Source organism: Mytilus californianus, unplaced genomic scaffold (genome assembly GCF_021869535.1).
Source record: "Mytilus californianus isolate M0D057914Y unplaced genomic scaffold, xbMytCali1.0.p SCAF_7, whole genome shotgun sequence".
Classification (NCBI taxonomy): Eukaryota; Metazoa; Mollusca; class Bivalvia; order Mytilida; family Mytilidae; genus Mytilus; species Mytilus californianus.
The window spans coordinates 60,753,913-60,773,421 of record NW_026262723.1 but is presented as its reverse complement, the minus strand read 5'-3'; the positions used below and the strand labels follow the sequence as shown (position 1 = coordinate 60,773,421).

Genomic DNA, 19,509 nt, shown 5'->3' with positions numbered 1-19,509 from the left:
TTTAACGTCCAGTGGCATCTATTATAGATATAAGAAGATGTGGTATGAGTGCCAATGAAACAACTCTCCATCCAAGTCAAAATTTATAAAAGTAAACCATTATAGGTCACAGTACAGTCTTCCACACGGAGCCTTGGCTCACACCGAACAGTGAGCTATAAAGGGCCCCAAAAATTACTAGTGTAAAACCATTCAAACGGGAAAACCAACGGTCTAATCTATATAAAAAACGAGAAACGAGAAACACTTATGAACCACATCAACAAACGACAACTACTGAACATCAGATTCCTGACTTAGGATAGGTGCAAACAAATGCAGCGGGTTTAAACGTTTTAATGGTACCAAACCTTCACCCTTTTTATGAAACAATAGTGTAACATCACAACATAAAAAGACACACTATAAAATATCAACTGAAATAGCTTAACTCAATCAAAGGACATATTAACAATATTGAACATACACTGAACAAATAAATTTGACCTATGATACAATGTAAATACCAAATAAACAAACTAAGGGAAGAATAATAAAAGTAACATGTTATATCGGTATGAAATGTTAAACAATTTAAGAAAAACAATATGCTCGAACAAAAATATCAGCCATTTGCAATAACTTTAAACACAGGTAAATGAAAATAATTTTGTTGTTAGGTATACGTGTACAGTTCCAATAGAGAAAGGAAATATTTTAACAAAATAAATAAATTTGATGTTCATAGTACGAAGTGAAAACTTATAGTAATATCAAACACTTATCAAAGCTGGTATATAGACCAGATATAACATTGAATAACATTAAATAACAAAAAAGCAATACAATTAGTATCAACAGGTCAAATAAACAAGAAAGTACGATTTGAGAGTACTCGCAGTTACTGACAGCTAGTTAAAAGCCAAAACAATTAATAATAAAAAATCATGCACCAGAGACTAAAATCAACTAAAACACATCCCAGGGATTTAGTATTTTAACGTCATGGACAGTCAAAAAAGACATGACTAGTGCAATGCCAAAAATAAATGTATCGACAGACAGTAGGATAGTTAGGAGTTTAACCTCTTTATAGATCAAAACGAACGTGGGTGTGTCTTTATACACCCCGTTTGAAAAGAATACAAATTTAGTTATGTTTTAATTTGCTGATGATAAAAATCGATATTAGTGCCAATGTAAACTATATTCAAAGATCTAATTACAACATTGGTAAGATAACCTTTACTTATAAGTTTGTTAAAAGGTTCGATGAGTTTACACGGATCACATAGTGATTTCCGCGCTTCAAGTACAATATTACCGTAAAATTTAGGATGTGAAATACCGTTTTTAATCAGTTTTCTACAGGTACAGCAAAATTTACTAATCAAATCTTTGTATCTATGAAAGAACTTAGCAAAAGTTTTACGTAAGTTATGGTAACGAAATCCCTGACTTAATAATTTACCAGTGATGCATTGATTACGTTCGTTAAAATCTATGACATCACTACACACACAGGCATAACGAACGAGTTGGGATATATAAACACCGTATGATGGAGCCAAAGGAACATCGCCGTCTAAAAAAGGAAAATTAACAATAGGGAATGAAAAATCGTCTCTTTTGTCGTAAATTTTCGTATAGAGTTTTCCTTTAGAGATTGAAATGTCCAAATCCAGAAAATGACAACTACTGCTGTTTATGTTAGATTTAGTTAAAAAGTAAGTTCAATTGGGTAAATTTCGGTAGTATATTTAGAGAACTCTGGATTATTTAACGAAAAAATATCATCTAGATTATGGAAGGTTTTGTTGAATGAGTCAACCAAATGTAACAATGACGTGTCTTTACTGAGTTTGGTCATAAACTGAGATTCATAGCAATACAGGAATAAATCTGCTATTAAAGGGGCGCAGTTAGTGCCCATAGGAATACCTACTACTTGTCGATACAATTTATCGCCGAAACGTACATATATGTCATTATTAGGGGGTGTACAATAATTATGATATAATTATGAACATTGCCAATCAATCCACATCTTCTTTTTTATAAGGACGTACATGTGTAGATTTTCGTCTTTTACTGTAAACGACAGTGTCCCCGGGAGTCAAAGCTGAAATTAAACTTGTGTAAATTTCTGAAACATATATTTCATTATTTAACCAATGTAAGCAAAACAAATAATACCGTTTTGAGCTATAAAATCAAGGCACTCTTTTATACTAGACAAAATTTGCTGGATCTTGATAGATACATACGAAACTTCAATGAATTGTTTGTATTTTTCAAAATAACTACGGGGGGGGGGGGGGGGGGGGATGGGGTATTATATCCGATAAAAATGAAAAAAAAAATCTATCGGATAATAACTACCGTTTTTTCTATGAGACAAAATTTATCCATATTGGAGTCAAATTTGTCCTATGGATTCGTAAAGAACAAAACATATCCTCAGTAACGGAACATAAAATACCCCCATGGTAAAAAATAATCCGTCATTCTTGAATAATCCTAGAAGGTTAACAAAGTGCTATTGTAAATTTTTTTTTCGGACATTAATCTTTTAGACATACATTAAAAACGGTGTCCCTGATATGCAATCATGAACGCGATGAAAAGCGAATCCGAGAAAGTGTTACTTGTTTATTCTATTCAAATAAAGAATTGTTACGATAATACCATATATTTAACTTTTTTATCAGAAAATAAAAAAAAGACTGTTTTTTAAAGCCGTAAACACAATTTCAAGTTAAAAAAGTTCCCCAATTTAAAATCATTCTCTAGGAATACGTGATATATTTGCCTGATTTAACTTGTTTAATTACAAAATGCCTTCAAATACATATAATGTATAACGAAGTTTGGAAAGACTTATTGTTTTTGCTCAGTTCTTATTATTATTATTATTATTATTATTATTATTATTCTTCTTCTTCTTCTTCTTCTTCTTCTTCTTCTTCTTCTTCTTCTTCCGCCGCTTTTAAATTTGAACTTGTCCGCACCCGTTCTCCAAAACCGCTTGTCAGATTAACTTTGGGTTTCACAATATGTTAGACTAACATGTGTAGTGGTGCAATCAGGGTTTTGTTTGTGCAATGGGGTTTATAAAGGGGTACTTTGAGGGGCAAAAAGAAAAGAGGGTTTTACTATAGAACCCTATGGGATTTTATTTTTTAAAATTTTCAAATGATTATAAATTGAAAACCGTTTGTGATAGATACAATCTTTTTAATTGAAAATGTTCTAAATGTTAAAGCCAATTAAATAAAAAACAGGGTTAGTCCCCAGGGGTCACCCCACCCCCTGCCATTTAAGAAAGTTCTAATACCTTGTAAGTGGTCAAGATCCCCACCCCCTAAACCATATATATTCTGGTTTGTAATGATAAAGCACATCAAATGTAATACAGGGTTAGTCCCCAGGGGTCACCCCACCCCCTGCCATTTAAGAAAGTTCTAATATCTTCTAAGTGGTCAAGATCCCCACCCCTAAACCATATATATTCTGGTTTGTCATGCTAAGATGGTTTGAATGATATACAGGGTTAGTCCCAGGGGTCATCCCGACCCCCTGCCATTTGAGAAAGTTCTAATATCTTGTAAATGGTCGAGATCCCCATCCCTAAACCATATATATTCTGGTTTGTCATGATAAAGCACATCAAATGAAATACAGGGTTAGTCCCCAGGGGTCACCCCCACCCCCTGCCATTTAAGAAAGTTCTAATACCTTGTAAGTGGTCAAGATCCCCACCCCTAAACCATATATATTCTGGTTTGTCATGCTAAGATGGTTTGAATGATATACAGGGTTAGTCCCCAGGGGTCATCCCGACCCCCTGCCATTTGAGAAAGTTCTAATATCTTTTAAATGGTCGAGATCCCCACCCCTAAACCATATATATTCTGGTTTGTCATAATAAAGCACATCAAATGTTTTACAGGGTGAGTCCCCAGGGGTCACCCCCACCCCCTGCCATTTAAGAAAGTTCTAATATCTTCTAAGTGGTCAAGATCCCCACCCCTAAACCATATATATTCTGGTTTGTCATGCTAAGATGGTTTGAGTGATATACAGGGTTAGTCCCCAGGGGTCATCATGACCCTCTGCCATTTGAGAAAGTTCTAATATCTTGTTAATGTTCGAGATCCCCACCCCTAAACCATATATATTCTGGTTTGTCATGCCAAGATGATTTGAATGATATACAAGGTTAGTCCCCAGGCATCACTAATGCATATAACTTTACTGGACCAAACCAATTTTCACTGGACGTTGCCCAATGTCAGGCGACCCTGGGATTTACGAATTATGGGAGCTTCGTTTGGGAGACTTTGTAACAGCATCCTGTTACAATCATTTCTTGTTTTTATTTAATTTGCCACAAAACGTAATTAGCTTAGTTTAAATGAAAATAAAGAACAGAGAATAAAACACTGTTGAAGAGAAAATACATATTCGTGTTAAATTCGCCTCAGTTTGTTAATTCAAGTTTGACATCTAACATCTTAATCCGCAATCCACATTTTCCCGACAACCTTGTATATTGTATTTTCTTAATGGAATACCCTCATGTGCATGTGACTATCAGAAACTGAGACAAATAGGATATTTGTAATGGTATTTATCAAAACTTAAATGATTGAAAATATCTTAGTACAATATGAATTTGCCAAATAAGCGAAGAATTATAATCCAGCATAGTTCAACATTGGAAAAATGACTCAAGTTGAACGTTAATACTCATAAGATGTCCAAAATATATGTACATATTTATTGCAATTGGTGCTGTAGTATATCAATGGTATTAAACGCCCGTTGAGGGACAAAAATTTGTCAGCTTAAGAATGATGAGCGCACGATTGGTACACGCACGATACACGCACGCTACACGCACGCAACACGCACGATACACGATGAACGCACGGAAAAATGGTCAGTTTGAATTTTAGGTCTGTACTTCAGTTACATCTTTGATTCAGTCGGTTCCACCCGTTTTGTTTTTTGCCGGTTTTAACCATATCACGAGATATGGCTTACTGGTCAAAGCCCAAACTCGGACGATTGAAGCAGACCCAAAGTTTTAGACACCTAGCCGTTTAATTGAATTCCGTCGATAAATTGTCTCTCAAACCTAATACGATATGCGAAGACTAGACACAGATATCCGGAACATCGTTATTGATCGTATCCAGGCCTGTGATTCTCAGAATGTAGTCAGTTAGGGTGGCAATACACAGTTAGGAAAAAACATAAAACTGGCACTCATAATTTTTAAAACCCCTCTTTCCCTTGCTTTCTAACAAATAAGACTTACTGTTTTTGTCAATATATGTGCATATGTATGGAAACAGCATCGTCCCTACATTTGATTTCCGATAGTTGAAATGGTGAAATATACTATAGTATTCTCTTTTTGGTGTAAACCATTTGATACAAAATATTGCAAAAAGGGGGTGAAAATGTCAAAAAAGTCCCCAAAATGTGGCCCAAAGTAGAATTCAATCCAGTTGAGTAATAACTTTTCTGAAACCATTGACATTTATTTATCAAGAGGTCAAATAAAAATCCTATGCATTTCACCTCATTTTTCTAATCAGGTTGAATTGAAAAGGTCGAGCGTAAAATATTTGTTGGAAAACACTACAATAATTTCTGGACCTATGAGCGGTACAGATGTCAAAATACGGACTGTCAAATAGAAAAATGCATATAAAACATGCAAAGAACAATCTTGCAGTTGTTAACAAATAGTCCGTTTCTATGTTTGTTTTTGTAGCAGTTCAGTGTTTATGTTGTTCCGTTGTTTTCCTCTTATAGTTGGTGTATTTCCCTCGGTTTTGGTTTTGTGAGCCGGATTTGTTTCAGTTAAATCGATTTATGACTATTGAACAGCGGTATACTAATGTTGCCTTTATTGATGTTCATATAAACCCAATATGAAGGGTTCGATGTTACAACAGAGTAAGGGGCTTGGACCTGAAAAACTGGAGACGGGTCAGGTTCAATAATGCATAATATGTATGCAAAAGCGGTGAAAACAATACATTTTTTTTTACTTGAAATGGCGGTTTCTTGTAATCTTCATCCGTCCACAGAATTAGTTTAACAACTATATGTTATTGCTGTATATGAACTGTTTTGAGTTATGTAAGAAAATCATTTAAAAATACGATTTTGCAGCGTTATGTCGTTCATTTTATCATTTTGACGCTGTTTCACTCTATACATAACACTTATTGAAAACTACCGAGACAACTATTGGGGGGGGGGGGGGGGGGGGGGGGGGGGGGGGGGGTTATTATGAAAACTACAATGAATAGAGAGAACTCTAAACAGTAACAAAGATCTATAAATTAGTCAGCGTGGTAGAAATCATCAATGGACTCTTTTTAGGAAGTATTGATCTTAAATGATTATACTATTTCTTTTTTTTTCTGTATACTTGTTTATGGAATTGCAGAAAATGATGTCTTCCTGAACTGTTTATGACGTTGTATAAAATATTCTATGAAGTGCAAATATTGCTCTAGCTATATGAGGTGATTTAGAGATAACATCATTCATTTGTTTCTCCTCTCTATTGTTTATCTTTCTATTCATTTTTATTGTGTTGACAATTGTTATTCTCACAGGTACATAAAAGTATCCAAAACTAATCAAGAATTCATTTGAAAGTTTTGTCTTCACAGCCTCATTTTAAAACTGATCATTCTGGTTAATAGATATAGATCGACATTGGAAACTTTCCCATCGTCTAATGAATAGAAAAGGTCAAAAGGAGACGCATAGTATTTCGAAATTTACCAGTGATAAAGAAGTAAAGTATGAATTACAAATTATACTTGGGGAAATAACCGAGATACATCGAAATGATGTTGTAATGATGGAAAGGCGTTTTAATTAAACTATGAATAAGAATAATGAATAATATAGTCTCGGTGACCGATTTTACATTTACCAAGTGGTTAGTTCATTTATATTACTTTGATTTAATAGATTTATTGATTAAAATGGTAACTCAAGTACTACAAAATGCTTTATAGAATTTGCTATCATTATCGACCAGAAATAAGCTAACTTAAAGAAAATATTTCCGCTGATCAAGGAATTTTGAAAAGGAGGGAGTGGAACACACTTCAAATGTTAACAGTCTAACTACGTGTTGTGACGAATCTAAAGATCAATATAACAACATTTTGAAATAGCGTTTGTAAGGTTGATTGAACTATATGCAATCGTTTGAGATGCCATAAATATTTCCACATAAATGCATTTCGAAATTATTTGTTTATCACTTTTGTATTATATTACGACATTTCTAACCATTAAAGTTGTCAATAAAAAACCATATTTAATGAAAAGAAACATTTCAAGAACAAGTTCATTTGCACTGGGAGTAGTCAACATATCATGTCCCATAATTGTATAAAGATATAATGCATTTCAAAAAACACAATTGGCGACGAAACCAGAAAAGAATTTAAGGTCCAGATAAAAGTTCATCAATTCATCAGTGAAATGTTTTGTTCCATTTTCTTCTTTGGTGTCGTTTTGAGTTTGTACGTAAACCTTGCTATTAAGACTTTCTAGCAACTGTTAAGACAAAGAACAACAATAAATATGTTATGCCATTGATATACTACACATTTTCACGTGCTCCGCGAAAAATTTATGTTCGTGCATATCCACCATATCTTTTTTGCTTTTTAGAAAAAGTTTGGTAAAATTATTAAATGATCGATTTAGCCATTTATAGTAAAAAGTTTATCCCTTTTCAGATTAATACGTAAAGACCAGATTGTCAATTGAAAAATATTTTTGCTGGTTTTTTAGTAGATCGATATATCATGGTTTAGATAGGCAAAAAAGGTGACGGGGTTGTGCGCAAGTAAAACTTGCTTAACCAACGCTATATTTCATGTCGTTGCCTTCAGGCTGTCTGGAACATGTGTTGGTCGTAGTTGTTTGTCCTTGATTACATGTCAGTTTTTCGGAGTAGTTGGTTATGGTGGTAGGTGTGGTCTGCTGTTCTATATGGTATTTTTTCACGATTCATGTTTTCCCTTTTCAATGTATTATTAAATGATAAATATGGCTGTTAATATTCAGTTCATTGGTTAAAACTGATGTTTAAACAGCCTTGTGGAATGTTGAGTGTTCTGATCAGACCAAATTTGGATCCGTTGATCGGAGGCACTTATTTTTTTTCATATATTCATCTGACGGAGGTCACTATAGGTTGCACTTCTGTAAATATAGACAATGTAATTTCCCATAGGAACTCACTCCTTTTGCGGCTAAAGATGTGGCACTTCTACTTTGAAGTTTCGTAAAAAATTATATCCTATAACGGAAAGTTGATATGCACTACTTTTTTATTCAAAGGTCAAAACATAGGGCTATGCGGCATATTTTCAACATTTATATGCCCCGAACTTCTAAAAGTTTAAACTTATACTAAAATTCTGTACTATCCATACATTCACTTTTGGTGTCCCTCAGAATTCAATTATCGCCGCTACCATCTGTTTTATACTGGTAACATTCTCAAGTTATTTCTCTATGAGCTGAAACATAGAGATCATATCTGGGAACCAGTACGTAAACAAAATCAAATATCTATGAATATTATATATCTCCCCAAAAGAGGCGTGGCTTGTGAAACAGCTGTATTTACAAAGTGCAACCTATACAAACATTTATTCAAATAGAAAACTCTTGAAAAACACTTTTTCTCACAACAATATTTATTTATCAGAATTATAGCCTAAAAGAAATCACTGCATATACTCTAACTTTTCTTTAACAGTACATTTTATACCCCCACCCCTGTTTCAATTTTTAAAGAATTTGAAAACAAGACTTTAATTATTGTCAGCTTACCCTATGTGCATGTTTGCTGACATGACATAGCTAGAACCTGTGTGAAATTATTCTGATAACAAATTGAAAGCATTTCATAATACTATAAATGTAAAGTTGAGTAGTAAATCATTCCAACATTCAAGATTATATAAAGTATCCAATCCTGCCTCTGTGTCCAGTCCACATCTTACTGTATGCCTATTTGTCAATAAAAATTCACAATTTCTGCCTCAAATGGTCCGTTTAGTAATCTTGTCACAACAATATCATCTCTAACCATATATCTAACATTATTTAGCTAATATAAGAACTAGAAGTGTTTAAACAAAGCCATATTTGCAAAAGTTGTATGTATGAATTCACTAAAAGCTTTATAGAACTGACTGCTAACATCTGTTTTTTGCATAACTTCCAAGCACAGTTATTTTTTTCTATACAAAAAAAACCTTTAAAATTATAAAATTATAGCATTTACAGGTTAAATTATCTGTTTTATGACCAAGGGGTAGAGGCATTTTTCTCTGTTTTTGGCCACTAGGGCCTCAACTTTGCTAAATTATTCTGCTGTTGCTGTGAATATGGAATATTTAGTACATATTTAGGATAGAACACACTACTTTTAGTTTTATTGAGGTATTTTTGTATTTATAGCTTGTATTTTTTTTTTGCCGCGGTCACAAAAAAGCAAATTCAGGTGTAACGTCTTACTTTTGGGTTATCGACAGGACAAAAACACCCAAACAACAATATTCATCAAGGATCTTTGAGTTTCAATGACTGCGAAGAGTAAATATAGGCACTTCTAAACAATTTTAATTACAAATATGCATATATTATGAATTTATTTTGCATTCAGGGATTTAAGTACACTACGCATACTGTAAACTGTGAATTTATGCTGAGTCTTCATAATTGAGGCCCAGGATTTTCTCAATCTTGATGAAGTATTTATAAAACTTTATATTTGAGTTAATTTCATTAAAATCTCTGAGATAAACCAGATTTGGTGAAATTCTATATGTTCTCTTTTTTCACCCAATATAGGTTGCACTTCTGTAAATATAGACAATGCAATTTCCCATAGGAACTCCCTTGCGGCTAAAGTTGTGCCACTTTAACTATGAAGTTTCGTAAAAAATTATATCCTATAACGGAAAGTTGATATGCACTACTTTTTTATTCAAAGGTCAAAACATAGGGCTGTGCGGCATATTTTCAACATTTATATGCCCCGAACTTCTAAGAGTTTAAACTTATACTAAAATTCTGTACTATCCATACCTCAACTTTTGGTGTCCCTCAGAATTCAATTATCGCCGCTACCATCTGTTTTTATACTGGTAACATTCCCAAGTTATTTCTCTATGAGATGAAACATAGAGATCATATCTGGGAACCAGTACATAAACAAAATCAAATATCTATGAATATTATATATCTCCCCAAAAGAGGCGTGGCTTGTGAAACAGCTGTATTTACAAAGTGCAACCTATACAAACATTTATTCAAATAGAAAACTCTTGAAAAACACTTTTTCTCACAACAATATTTATTTATCAGAATTATAGCCTAAAAGAAATCACTGCATATACTCTAACTTTTCTTTAACAGTACATTTTATACCCCCACCCCTGTTTCAGCTGTATTTACAAAGTGCAACCTATAGAAACACGTGTCGATTGCATTGAATTTTTTTTTTATATACTGGATTTTTGCTGCTGTTGGGGGAAGTTCATTCCGAGGATACGGGTATGCTTAAAACACCAAAATTATCGTTTTATATTCGATCATTCTTAAACTTAAAAATATTTATGCAATCAAATTTGATTTAAAACAGTAATGCTGGTATGAAAATTATGTATTAAAAACAGATGATAATTGTTTTTCTAAAACAAAATTTAAAAAACAATCATGGTATTAAAAATGGTTTGTCATTTGCTTTATATTTGAAATTTGAATCACCATCCCGTAAATACTTTTAAAACAACCAGGAACCTTTTTGGTCTAGAAATACTTCGGTATGAATAATGTTCCATTTCAATATAGACAGAACTATATATACTGTATTGATCTTAAATGATTATCTTATTTCTTTTGTTTTTCTTTTTTTCTGTATACTTGTTTATGGAATTGCAGAAAAAATGTCTTCCTGAACTGTTTATGACGTTGTATCAAATATTCTATGAAGTGCAAATATTGCTCTAGCTATATGAGGTGATTTAGAGATGACATCATTCATTTGTTTCTCCTCTCTATTGTTTATCTTTCTATTCTTTTTCATTTTTATTGTGTTGACAATTGTTATTCTCACAGGTACATAAATGTATCCAAAACTAATCAAGAATTCATTTGAAAGTTTTGTCTTCATAGCCTCATTTTAAAACTGATCATTCTGGTTAATTGATATAGATCGACATTGGAAACTTTCCCATCGTCTAATGAATAGAAAAGGTCAAAAAGGTGACGCATAGTATTTCGAAATTTACCAGTGATAAAGAAGTAAAGTATGAATTACAAATTATACTTGGGGAAATAACCGAGATACATCGAAATGATGTTGTAATGAAGGAAAGGCATTTTAATTAAACTATGAATAAAAATAATGAATAATAAAGTCTCGGTGACCGATTTTACATTTACCAAGTCGTTAGTTCATTTATATTACTTTGAATTAATAGATTTATTGATGAAAATGGTAACTCAAGTACTACAAAAAAAAAACAAGCAGGAACCTTTTTAGTCTAGAAATACTTCGGTACAATTAATATTCCATTTCAATATAGACAGAACTATATATACTGTACTAGTATCATTTTTTAATGACAACGTCAGTTGCTTAATATAATTGAAAGTAGAAATTATATGAGGCTTACAAATTACGAGAGAGAGAGAGAGAGAGAGAGAGCTAACAAAAAAGAAATGAAAAAGTATATGTTTTACTTATATAATTTAAGAATACTAATACAGTAATTATCTGTCTCCCTCTTTCGCAGCATCTCTCTTTTCTATGGTATAATGTAAAATGTAAGTAATGCCAACATATATGTTGCACGAAATTTATAAAGTGTTAATTTCATTTGCATTGACTTTTTAATTAACCTACAAAAACAGAATAATGAACAAAACTGTCACGGTGATTTATTCAACTTTTATACAAAGTCATCTCTTTCATTGTTTTTACTTTGAATACATCTGATCATGAACATGGTCACTCCAGTACAATAAAATAAATGCTCTTTATGATTTTATTAGTATTGACATAAAAATACCCTAATTTGAAGAAATTAATATTCACAGAAAAGGGTATTTAAGAAGGTTGTGGGAAAAACTTGCAATGTTTATCCACCCAACTATCAGGTGTGACGGATTTAAATAACTAGTACACAAAGATTATGATAATGTTTTGAAATAGCGTGTTGAAAGTTAATTAAACTTTAGATAGGGACTCATATGTGAAGAGTTCAAATGTTTCCTATTTAAATGCATATATCAAATTTTGCAATTTAATACTATATTTCTGACTGCTACAATTGTAAACAAAAACAAATAAATTTAATGAAAAATTAAGTGCATTTGTGAAAAAAAAAAGATAATGCGTTTCAAATAAATAAAATGGCGACAAACCCAGAAAAGGTTTTATGATCCTAGTAATAGTTCATCAATGTATCAGGGAAAAGTTTTGTTACATTTTGTTTTTATTAATTGGTATTTCATTGGTTCTTTCAAATTAGACATAAATTTTTGTTTGCAAAAATTTAAAACATTTCAAATGTTTCTGACAGTCAACTTGATTGAGCTAAAAACCACTCTACCATCGTAACATAGTGACAGTTTTCGAGATGAAGAAAAAGTGGTGTCAAAATTTAAGTACTGTAAACCAAATTACTTTCTAGCATACTTCGCGGCGACTTAATTTCGCCATTTTGAAATTCACTTGGTGTACTTGAATAGCGGATATTTTAGTTTGCGTTTCATTCTTTCTAGCCCACTTCGCGGTGACTTAATTTCGTCATTTTTAAATTCACTTGATGTAGTTGAATAAGAAAAGATCCAAATTTTACATATTCACGACGATGTATATTCGCGAAAATTAGTTGGTTTACATTATTTAACGTTCAAAAAGATACAATAAAAGTTTTAATAGTTCATAAATTTTAAAATACCTTACATTCACATCGCAATATAATTTTCAAAATACAGAAGTAGATATAAAAGTTAGAAATAAATATTGAAAGAAAACGGATAAACTTAAATTATGAAATGTAACCATTGACGGAAAGTCTTGGTTGAAGATCCGTCTCCTTTGTTTTACCCCTGCTCATTTTATTTTCGATGATTATGGAAATTAAAAAAGATAAGACCGAAAAAAGAAAAGATACTATGTTTTCTTTCTTTCTTTTGGGGTAAATGTGAATTAAATGAAACTGGATTTTTGTTGGTGTCGTTTTGATTTAGGTCGAAAACTCTGCCATTGAGAATCTATAGCAACCGTCAAGACGAATAACAACAATAAATGCTTAAATAAATTTGAGAGTTTGACTTTCACTTTTACCCTTTCAAATTGTTAATTTCCACGGAATTAAAAAAGTTTCTTCATGGTTACCGCTAGGTTTTTTCGATATTGTGAAATTAGTTGAATTAATTAACAATTTCAAATTTTGAAATATTAATATTGTATACGAAAACTCGCTTTTATGCATTGTCGAAAGGCGTAAAGAAGTAATGCAGTCTGAATATGTAAAAGTAACAAAGTTTGTATGAAATTCAATGTCCCACTTCCAGTTTTTCCACAAATTTTGTCAGAGTAATATTTGAATTAAAACTCATACTTGGGGATATTACCGAAATACACCGAAATGGTATTTTTCATTTTGCACGAAATTTAAACGAATCTAAGACGTGGTAAAAATGTCGTTAGTTAGTTTAGACACAGGCACATCGTATAGATCAATCAATTCGTGATGGTGTCCATCAAATTTACGGAGTGTCATTTTTAATCTTTCCTCATCATAACTCTGTTTGAGCAGTTTCTGCGTAAGGAGCACACTCCTGTATATGAAGTCCTTAAAGTGTGAACATACACGGGCGTAACGTATCAGCTGAGATATGTAAACACCATATGATGAGGCTAAAGGTATGTTACTGCTGAGAAATGGGAAATTGATAATTGGGAAGTTGAAATCGTCCCGTTTGTCATAGATTTCAGTGTGAAGTCGTCCATCTGTATCAATATTGAGGAAAAGATGAAGGTACGAAGCAGTCCTTCTAGTATCAGTTGTAACCTTAATTTCAAGTTCACTGGGATATATGAAATGTAAGTACTGATTGAAATCTGGGTTATTCAGTGATAGAACATCATCAATATATCTGAAAGTAAAATTAAAGAATTTTGCAAGGTGCTTTTTCTATTCGTCTTTTAGAAGGTTCTGAATGAATTCTGCTATATACAAGTACAAAAACAAATCGGCCAGTAGTGGTGCACAATTAGTACCCATTGGAATACCTACTGTCTGTTGAAATATCAATCCTCCAAACTCACCAAATATATTGTCGATCAAAAAGTCCAGAATTTTGATAATATCATCTTCAGTATATTTTCTGGTAGAATCAGTGTAGTTCTTCACAAAATAAGAATTATCATAACCCAAAACAAAACATTTATATCTAAGATTCCTATTTTTATGGAAAAAGCACTGTTTGATGAGATGGTGAAGTCGATCTTTCAATTGGGCATGAGAATAGCAGTGTAAAGCGTAGAAAAATCTAAAGTTTTAATGTTGCTGCAAAATTGCAGAGATTGTGATCTAAGATTTAGCAGTAGATCTTTAGAATTTTTAAGGATCCACATTTTTAAGAAAAACAATAATAAACAAAGTTCTTACGATTAACTGATTCAATATTTATACCAAGGTATTTATTTCCTTTTTTTACTTTGAATAGATTTGATCATGAACATGGTAACTCCAGTACAACAAAATGTTTTCTATGATTTAAAGTGAGTATCGACCAGACACATAACATAATTTGAAGATTATAATGTCCTCAGAATAAGGTAATTTCAATGCAATTCAATGTTTTATTGACTTTTCACCTTTTGTACTAAGATATACCCATTATTATACATAAAACATTTTTACTTTAAAATACAAATGCCCATCAAAACAAGTTATGAGAGACGATAAAAGCTACGTAAGAATCATAAAAAGTATATGCCACAGCAAAACAACTTTCAGGTCTATTTACAATATATTAACTCTGATCTTTTTTTCCTATAAGATAATAGGTTTTGGCACACTAACTAGGTATTAAAGAAGGGAATGGAAAAACACTTCCTATGTTGATCGACTTAACTACCGCGTGGAACGGATTTAAATAACTAGTAAACAAAGATCATAATAATATTTTGAAATAGGCGTGTAAAGTTGGTAATATTTAATATATGCACTTATTTGTAAAGAGTCTAAATATTTTCTATTTAAATGCATATCGAAATTTTTATAAATTTTGCAATTTGATACGATATTCCTGACTGCCACAGTTGTCAACAAAAACAACTAAATTCAAAGAAAAGATCAAGTGCATTTGTTTAAAAAAAGATAATGCGTTTCAAATAAATAAAATGGCGGCAAATCCAGAAGAGGCTTTTTGATCCAAATAAAAGTTCATCAATGTATCAGGGAAAAGTTTTGTTACATTTGATTTTTATCAATTGATATTTCATCGGTTCTTTCAAATTAAACATATTTTTTTATTTGCAAAAATTTAAAACATTTTAGATGTTTCTGACAGTCAAGTTGATTCAGCTAGATATACACCACCATCGTTACATAGTGACTTTTCTCGAGATGAATAAAGAGTGGTTGCAAAATTTAAGTATCAGACGTTTAAAAATATATCAGAGTTTTGATACTACATGGATTTTGAAATACTTTAAATCCACCTTGTAATATCCTATAAAAAATACAGAAGTGGATATAAAAGTTAGAAATTTAGAATATTGAAAGTCAACGGATAAAATAAATCATGATATGTTACCATTGATTGATTATAGATCGTCTCCTTTGTTTTATACTGCTCATTTTACTTTCAATGATTATGGAAATAAAAAAAAGGAAAAGAGAGAAAAAAGAAAAGATACTGTTTCCTTTTTTTTTTTTTTGGGGGGGGTTTAATGATAATAAAATTAAACTGGATTTGTGTTGGTGTCTTTTGTATCAGAAACTCTGCCATTGAGAACCTATAGTCAAGACGATGAACAACAATAACAATTCTTAATTAAATCTAATAGTTTGACCTCACATTTACCTTTTTAAATTGTTACTTTCCACGAAATTAAAGAAATTCTTCATTTTTACCGCTAGATAATTTCGATTTTTTGTAATTAGTTGAAATAATTAAAAGTTTCAAATTTTGAATAATTAATATTGTATACGAAAACTCGCTTTTCTGCATTGTCGAAAGGCGTAGAGAGTAATGATGTCTGACCTGTAGTAGTAAAAATTCAAAGGTTAGTATGAATTCCATGTCCTGCCTCCAGTTTCTTTTCACAAATTTTATTAATGTGATATTTTAATTAAAACTCATACTTGGGGATATTACCGAAGTACATCGAAATGGTTTTTTTCATGTTGCACGAAATTTATAAAGTGTTTATTTCATTTGCATTGGCTTTTTAAATAAACTATAAGAAAGAATAACGAACAGAATTGTAACGGTAATTTCGACATTTATACTATGTCATCTATATAATTATTTTTACTTTGAATATTTGTGATGATAAAAATGGTCACTCCAGTTCAACAAAATGCTTTCTTTGATTTTGATGTGTATCGATCACAAAAATAACATAATTTGCTTAAACTTATGTTCACAGAAAAGGGTATTAAAGAACGGAGTGGGGGGAAAACTGCCATTATTAGTCGACTTAACTAGCAGGTTTTAAGGATTTAAATAACTAGTAAACAAAGATTATAATGATATTTTGAAATAGGTTGTTTAATTTGGTTAGTTGACCTATATATAGGCACTCATTTGTAATGAGACCAAATATTTTCCATACGAATGAATTTCGAAATTTTTATATATTTTTGCAATGCAATTGATATTTCTGACTGCCATAATCGATATCAACATACCACTTAATTTTTATGAAAAGATTAAGTTCTTTTGTGTAAAAAAAGATAGTGGATTTCAGACAACTCAAACAGTTACAAAACAACAAAAGACTTCAAGGTCCATTTAATAGTTCATCAATGTATCAGTGAAAAGTTTTGTTTCATCTTGTTTTTATCAATTGGTTATTCATATCTTCTTTCAGATTAGACTTTAAGTTTCATTTACAAAAAAATAATAGATATTTCAAAATGTTTTAGATATTGATTTTGATTGAGCTAAAAACACACCACCATCGACTTTTTTCTATATGAATAAAAAGAGGTAGCAAAATTGAAATGCTTTACATACATCTTGCGACATCATATTCAAAATACAAAAATGAATATAAAAATGAAAAATACGATCCGGGCAAACTTATCAATCCTTTAAATAAACGTATTCTAAAAGGTTACCAATTCAATACTAAGTATATATTTAAATATTGTTTTTATTGGCATAAAAATTGATTTTGCTAGTAATTTAAAATCAAACTAAATATTATTGTTATACAAATATGCACATACATAACTTTACAATTTGTCGATACCTGTATCTTACTTTAAATGATCCCGTCATTATTTTATTGTTCTATTATATGTCATTATGTTATTGTTCTATTATAAATTTGAAAATACTTTGAACGACAAACGACAAATTTATTTTACTCGCGTAGTGGTATTAACCATATGTGGATTCTTAAAAATTCTAAAGAACTTCTGGACAATTTTAAATCTCGGTCTATTTCTGAAATTAATTCTAACATAACTTTTGATTTTTTAACCCTGTATACCAACATTCCCCATGTGAAATTATAAAATTGTTTTGAATAAACATTGAATGACAAAATTTCTTCTTATGTGACGTTTACATTTTCTGACGTCAGACACGCGAAGCAATGAATGTGGTTTTTAATTTGATAGATGCTTTTGTGCTTTTTTGTAAATAATTGTTTGTTTTGATATTGTAACACAGTGATGACTGCTGTACCCATATTTTGACTATTTTATTTATAATGTCTGTTTTGTTCACGCATCGTTGTAAATGTAACGGAATTTGATAAGACTGTCGTACAACTAGTTTAACCCGCCACATTCTCTATGTGACTGTCCCAAGTCAGGAGCCTGTAATTGAGTGGTTGTCATTTATTTCTGTTTGTCATGTTTGTTTTTCGTTTATTGTTTTGTATACTTTGTTCTTGTGTTGTGCCGTTGCACCACTGTCCAAGGTTAGGAGAGGGTCGGCGCCTTCAAACATGTTTAACCCCGCCACATTCTGTATATGCCTGTTTCAAGTCAGGAGCCTGTAATACAGTGGTTTTCGTTTGCTGCTGTATATCATATTTGTTTTTCGTTCATTTTTTGCACATTTATCAGACTATTAAATTTCTCCTATGAATTGTTTTACATTTGTCACTTCTGGCCTTTTATAGCTTACTACGCGGTATGGGTTTTGCTCATTGTTGAAGGCCGTACGGTGACTTATAGTTGTTAACTTCTTTGTCATTTGGTCTCTGGTAGAGAGTTGTATCATTATTAATCATACCACATCTTCTTATCTCTTTATTCACCTCGATCTTGCAATATCATATTCATCAAATACAGAAGTTGGTATAAAAGTTAAAAAAATTAAAATAACAAAATCTAACCATTGGAGGAATGTCTGGGTAGAAGATTGTTGCCATTTTTTTATCCTTATATGCTAATTTCACTTTCACTGATAAATGAAATTTAAAAAAGCAACAGAAAAATAACTGTCTTTTTGGGGGAGGGTGATTTCAATATGAAAACATTAAAACTGGATCCTTTTTGTGTCGATTTGAGATTGTATCGTAAACTGCCATTGAAAACCTTCAGCAACCGTAAAAAGGAAGAACAAAAATTACGTCAAAATGAAGAAGAAAAATTTCGTCAAAATGAATATCAACAATTGAAGGGTATTCTATTGATATTTTAGATATTTTCTTGTGTTTCGTGAGATATTTGTTCCCGTACATATCCATCTTATCCTGTTTGCCTTTTAGAAATAGTTTGATGAAATAATTGAATGATTTAGCCATTAACAATAAAAAGAAGATCTTTTTTCAGATGTATACTTAAAACCAGATTGCCAATCAAATTAATTTTTTTATGTGAGTTTTAGTTAAACAACATATGGCCTCAACTAGTGAAAAGGGTTTGTGCACACGTAAAACGTGTTTAATCCCAACGCATTTTGTGCCTGTATCAGGTCTGGCTGTCCGGACCATGTGTTGTTCGTTGTTGTTTTTCTTTGTTTGTCTTTTTTTCGGAGGAGTCGGTTGTTCATGACTGATGTAGTCTGCTGTACAATGTGGGATTTTTTTTTTCGCGATTCCTGTTATCCCTTTATCAATAAAATATTAGATGCGTATTACTAATAATAATAATCATTTCATTGATTAAACTAATGGTTCAACTCCCTTGTAGAAAGTTGACCAAAGGATTGTTTGTTATGTTAAGTAAAATAAAATTGAGAATGGAA

General features: G+C 31.6%; 1 long non-coding RNA gene across 1 annotated transcript in view; it reads left to right on the top strand.

Moving 5' to 3' along the window:
• The first annotated feature begins 11,394 nt into the window (after window positions 1-11,394).
• Window positions 11,395-19,509, top strand: part of LOC127709168 (uncharacterized) — a 30,620-nt gene continuing 22,505 nt past the window's right edge. The window contains exons 1-2 of the long non-coding RNA XR_007985531.1: window positions 11,395-11,502; window positions 14,797-14,851. This is a non-coding gene — a long non-coding RNA (uncharacterized LOC127709168). The remainder of the gene's footprint in view (window positions 11,503-14,796; window positions 14,852-19,509) is intronic.